This window comes from Choristoneura fumiferana, chromosome 8, assembly GCF_025370935.1.
Source record: "Choristoneura fumiferana chromosome 8, NRCan_CFum_1, whole genome shotgun sequence".
In the NCBI taxonomy this organism is placed as follows: domain Eukaryota; kingdom Metazoa; phylum Arthropoda; class Insecta; order Lepidoptera; family Tortricidae; genus Choristoneura; species Choristoneura fumiferana.
Genome location: NC_133479.1, coordinates 18668851 through 18674850, shown reverse-complemented (window position 1 = coordinate 18674850; position 6000 = coordinate 18668851). Strand labels below are relative to the sequence as shown.

Below are 6000 nucleotides of genomic sequence, written 5' to 3'. Positions count from 1 at the left end.
TGTTCGTAATTCTAGTACCGCCCGTGCGACATACATTGTTTTTCATCACATTTGCGAGTAAAATTGTATATTTGTAAAACAAAAACTATTTTTTTTTTTCAAAAATTGCCGATGCCGCTGACTGCGCTCTTGGCAGCCCCCCCATCCACGCACGCCATGCAGTATCAAACTCATTTACCGACCTTCGGCTTCATGACAAGAAAATTAGTACGGGCAATGACTCATTTACCGACCACGGGTTTCATGACAAGCACATTAAGGTCGAGGGTTTTATTTGGGGGGTTGCAACCAAGGTAGCCTGCATGTTACGACACTGTTTACGAGCAAGTGTGATGAAAAAGTTTTTAAAAACGGTTTGACAGATCCCTACCAAATGGAACGCTCGAGTCCGACTCACACTTGACCGGTTGCTTAAATATTATAATACTAATTTCAAGATCAAAGCAAACATCATATTTTATACAGAAATATGCACTCAAAATATTCATAAACTAAAATAACGTGAAACTGAAAACAAAAACCGAACTTTACTGTTGTAACAGTACCTATACATAAAGCAAGGCGTCTTGATAAAACAAAAGTACCTAAACACATACCAAAGTGTTACCACTAATAACTCTAATCAACGCCGGAACAATTACCAATGTCCCCACCACTTAACGATTGATCTAAAAACCCCCACTTTTAGGGCAGTCATTGCCCCCCTATAACGGTACCAGGCGTGGCCACAGCGTGAAACGCCAATCGCGTAGTAACTCGCGCGCATGCCAATGATCTAAACGAATGATCTAGCTCGCTTGTCATTTCGCGACCCCCGATTGGTCGAGCGAATTTGGAGCGATAAAATGTAGATCATAATTTTTTTATAATTTATCGATAATTTAAAATTCAACCTACATGATTTTGTTGGGATTTTTTTATTACAATGATTTATTGTTTTGATGTGACCTAAAAAAACAAGTCATCATCTATATCTCATTTTGCATAATAAAAAAAAACTTCTTCAGTCAAAATAATAAAGGTGCAAGCACACGAGAGCGCGTCGTAATAAAATATTCAAGTCTAAATCACCACATACACCACCATACCATAGACATCGTACATTATTGGCATAGAGAAAGTAACGGTTGTAGACGCGACCTTCCCTCCCGGCCGCCTCGTGCCAACTGACAGATGAGTTGAGCTTAACCTCTGATAATAAGATAGAGCAGCACATCGATACTGGGTGCGCGCGCGCCCGAGCGAGACGCGAGATGTATCTTCTTCGGTGATCGTGAAGTGCAAGATGGGTTTACAGTCACACACGGACCTCTTTCGAGTGAGGCGAGAAAACGAATCGCGGCTGCGCGCACGCAACGATATTGCGAACTTCGCAACTTTTTTAATAAAAAAAAATAACAGTTTTTTTTTTCGTTGTGGTTTGTGTCAATGTGTATTGTGTAAGGATGGAGGAGTTTCGTAGCTGAGTGGACCATTTTTTGTATGAATTTGAAAATTAAGGGATCGTGTAAACAGCTGGTTTTTGGCGGCGCAAGGTGAGTTTTTTTTTAAAACCTTACTTTTAAATGATGTTGTTTGAACTTTGAACTTACAAGGCTTAGAGTCCACGATGTGTTTCTTTTTTATATCTGACAGTGAACAAGTTGTAGATACACAATGTGGTAACGAGTTTTTAAACATCGGATCTTTATAGTTTTTTTTAACAATGAATTTCTAATCATTAAGTAGCTCAACTTTTTTAGCTAGACATGTTATCAATTTACAATTTCATTTAACATTCAATTTATCTATGATTTGCGTAATTAATAAATCATTAAAGTAAGTCTGGACATTTGTAAATCATTAATTCATGATTATATTTCTGCACAAAAAATCAGTTATTCAGGTTCCTCGCGCTCTATCTTTTTTCTTATGTTTTTTATCTTATGCTATCAAGATAAGATGACCGGTACATGTGACCCGAAACCGATATCTGATTGAACTTATCGGAACATCCCTATTGTTTTAAGGCCGGAGGGTAAAGTGTAATAAATTGAAAACAACAACTTTTTAATCTTGACTGTTTTTTTACACATGTTGCTGAAAGTGAGTACCAAATATTTTTGGTAAGTACTAAAAATGTAACTAGTTTGATTGAACGAATTATAGAAACTAAATATTCTGTAAGTGCTACTTATGCCTCTTACTACTTTATGCTACTTTGTCAGATGTATTCGTTATACGCAATAATGACTGACGGTCAGACACACTTCTGTAAGCTGCAATTCTGTTTAAAGATAAAGTCAAAGTCAAAATATATTTATTCAATTTAGGCTATATATAACAAGCACTTATGAATGCCAAAAAAAATCTACCACCGGTTCGGAAAAACCTCTGTTAAGAAGACTCCGGCAAGAAACTCAATGAGGTATATTTTTTTTATAAGATAAGAATTTTAGATATTTACTTACTAAGAAACTTAGTCGAATAAGTAAATAAGATTACCATAGCTTTGTAATAACCAAATAATATACCTATACATACCCTTTACAATGTTTGAATCATGGATAGTAAAAGCCAAATTTTATCGATGGATGCTTCAGTTTTGAAAGTATTAAATTAAATTACAATTAAACACTCTCTTATTACCTTGGCAGTAGAGTCGTGTGTAGATGATTTTGAGCGTCGTAATCGCTCATCCACTTCTGCTACTGACTGTACCTACATCAAAATTATTCGTTAAACTTTACTATAACTATTCAAAACAGTTAAGATGAAAATTCATTATGAGAGTGCACACAAATAGACTGAAGAACTTATATTCTCAACTTAACTACTACTAACAAAAACTTTTTAACAAAAAATGTAACAGACTTCAAAAACCGTGAAAATATTTTTTTACAACTTTGAAGTCGGTGCCTCAGCACGAGCCAGCAGGAGTGGAACTATGGTCGTCTACCTCACCTACATAACATACTATATATTGGTCTTCAATCAATTCTGCTGGCTGAGACACCGACTTCAAACTAGTAGAAAATTATTTTCAAGGTTTTTGAAGTCGGTTACAATTTTTGTTAAAAAGTTTTTTTTTTCATGGTTTTTAGTGATTTGTAGCCAAAGTGCGTCTCACATCGATTCCATTAAGCTCAAACACGGCTAAATTATTTTATAACAGAGAACCGGTACCACGGTCTTCTTTGTCAGGTCCAGTTCACCAAATGATACTTTCTGAATGTAAGTACTTGACTTGGTGTTAAAAATGCCAAAATCACTAAATGTGTACTTTTCAAATTTGAAGGTGGCCCACGATTTCTCCAAGATCCTATCATCAGATCCTAACTTGGTGGCAATGAGACCATCTCGGAAGTATGTACTTTAGGACAAAAAAATGATTTTGAAATTTGGCCCGCAATTGGCGGTGTTATCACGTAACAAACACACAAACAAAACATACAGACTAATTGAGAATCTCCTCCTTTTTTGAAGTCGGTTGAAAAGATAACAGAAAAGAGACCTACTGATGCTTAAAACCGCTTACTATTCTAAAAAGGTATTAAAGGTAATTTCTTGTACCCAAATGGTTGTCTGGAAGAGATCGCTTTTAAGCGATAAGGCCGCCTATTGTCTACCCTGAATCTAAGTGTTTATATTATAAGTTTTTTGTACTGCTTTATGGTGTGCAATAAAGAATATTTGTATTGTATTGTATTGTATTGTATTCCCGCGTATTACGGCAAAAAGCACTTTTAAGCATATTCAGTAGCAACATCATCCGTCGTTAGCATGTTTGCTAAATCCATCCATTGTTTGCCATCAGGTGACCCACTTGCTCGTTTGCCATCCAGTCGAATAAAAAAAAATGCAAAAGTTCTATTACCAAAATTACCAAATCGTGCGTATTATAAAGCATGTTTACCAGTGCCTCAAGGGTGTATTGCAAACATTTCTCCTAAGATGTACCTACCGAGTTCAAAATAAATATAACCTCCAGTTTTTAATCCGGAGTCAAAACCGTGACCCGATGCTATCAAACGTAATAAATATAATATGTTTGTGTGATCCCTCACATACGTCAGATATATCACCATGAATGATTGATCATACGTATTTCCTAATCATATTATGTTTATGTTGCTAGCATAACAACGATTTTGGGTATTTAAGGAAACGTAACTTTTCTTAACTAGATTTGTAAAACATGCACTGTAGTAACGTTGGTGACTTTTATGTTTGCTATCAATATTTTTTTAATAGAACAAAAACATGCTTAGTTTAGTTAGAAATATACATAATATGAAGTAAGTACCAATACGGTTTAAATATTTACTTTAATTTAACTGTGTTAAAAAATTCAAATACAAATATGTAATCTTTTTTTTACGATTTGTACCTATTAAGTGCCACAATCCATTGCTATGAGAAAAAATGTGTAACAAAACATACTGAATTTAAACTTTGTCCACATTAAAAAACTGTACTTTGGCGGTTAAAAATCATTATTAATGTCTCTATGTCTACAAACTTTAATATTATATTATCTATAGAGTCGTAATTAAGCAATAAGAGTAAATAAACGACAAATTGCTTAAATTCCACATTTGACCACTACGCAATGTAACTTTGTCCGAATCGAAGATGATTCTATGTTAATTCAAAAGGAGGCATGTGCTTTCGAAGAACTAATTCACATACGCCATTTTGAATCCGCTTGTCAGCAGACCTTGCTTCTTTAGGTCATTATAACGCAATGTTATATTGGCGCCAATTAATTTTGAGATTCAATTTGAGTTAATTAGTTTGCGGTTTTAAAATGTCAGTTTGACATTAGTAATGGATTGAAAAACAAGGATGTTTCTGTTTGAGATCACAAAAAAAAATGTTTTGTTAGAAACAGGAAAGGATTGGACTTACATCACTTTTGCGCAGCGGAGCTTCTAACTTTTTTTAGTGCGAAATAATGTTTTTCTTTATTAGCTTGACGTAGGTTGAACATTTTAAGGATTTAAAAACTTATTTATACCCCCTCATACTCATTCTCTTGTCTTCATTATATGGAATTTGTATGTAAAAATACTTTCTTGGTCCAAGACCGTCGACTGAGCGTTAATGAGATAGTTGATTGGGATTTTTCTTTATAAGCTTTTTTACACTCAAATAACTAATTGATTTATTTCTCTGTGAATGTCCATATCAGTAAACTATATAAATATATTATAGTATATTAAGTAGTAGTGTAGTATATTAAGTGGTAGAGATCCCTTATTAGGGATCAGGTACTTTTTCATATTATAATTTATTTATCCCCAATGAAGAGTTTACTTGCAGGCAATAAACATTGTATTTTTATAAAATTTTTGTTAATTTTATACTTAAGTATATAAAAATAAACATCATACTTTCTGAGTATTACGAGTACTATATTTGTTCTTGAGTACTACGGTCTGCCCTTTAGTTCGCTAAAAACCGTCTTGTCTATTTACCACACGCACACACGGGGCGTGTTCTGAATTCTATAATAATTGCATCATCTATGTCAGATTGTGGTTAGTTTATGAAAAATTGTGCATCGTTGCGGAATTTCTTTACGATGACCTTTTTAGTTTTAGCACAAAACGTATGGGACTGCCAGACCGCACGGCGTGTCATAAGTCATAATGTAGTAAGTCGACGTGTCAAGCCACTGACGTTCGCGGTCCCATTATAAAGTCAAAAGTCAAAGTGTTATATTTGTGAAAAATAGGTGATGGCTGCATAAATACAGAGGTGTTACATTTTTTCGTGTTGCACTATGTTTTTACATCTCTTTCTACCCTCACCACTGTGATTCCGAGTGTGTTAGATTAGAGTCTGTCCCTGGACACACCCAAAGTCCGCGAAGCCATCGAAAAAGAAGAATTCTTTATTAATTTTCAATAAAAGTGTATTTAACGAACTATAAGTGGTCTGCAGGGAAAAATAAATGGTCCCTCATCACTGTAAGGTTAAGAACCATTGGATAAGACAATATGACCTCTGGTTGAA

At 34.6% G+C, this 6000-nt stretch overlaps 1 protein-coding gene across 1 annotated transcript in view; it reads left to right on the top strand.

Annotated features, from left to right (window-relative positions):
* Positions 1 to 1304: 1304 nt before the first annotated feature.
* The window catches only part of LOC141430066 (uncharacterized), a 128266-nt gene continuing 123570 nt past the window's right edge, over positions 1305 to 6000 (top strand). The window contains exon 1 of the mRNA XM_074090610.1: positions 1305 to 1535. The gene's annotated coding sequence lies outside the window, so the exon portion shown is untranslated. The remainder of the gene's footprint in view (positions 1536 to 6000) is intronic.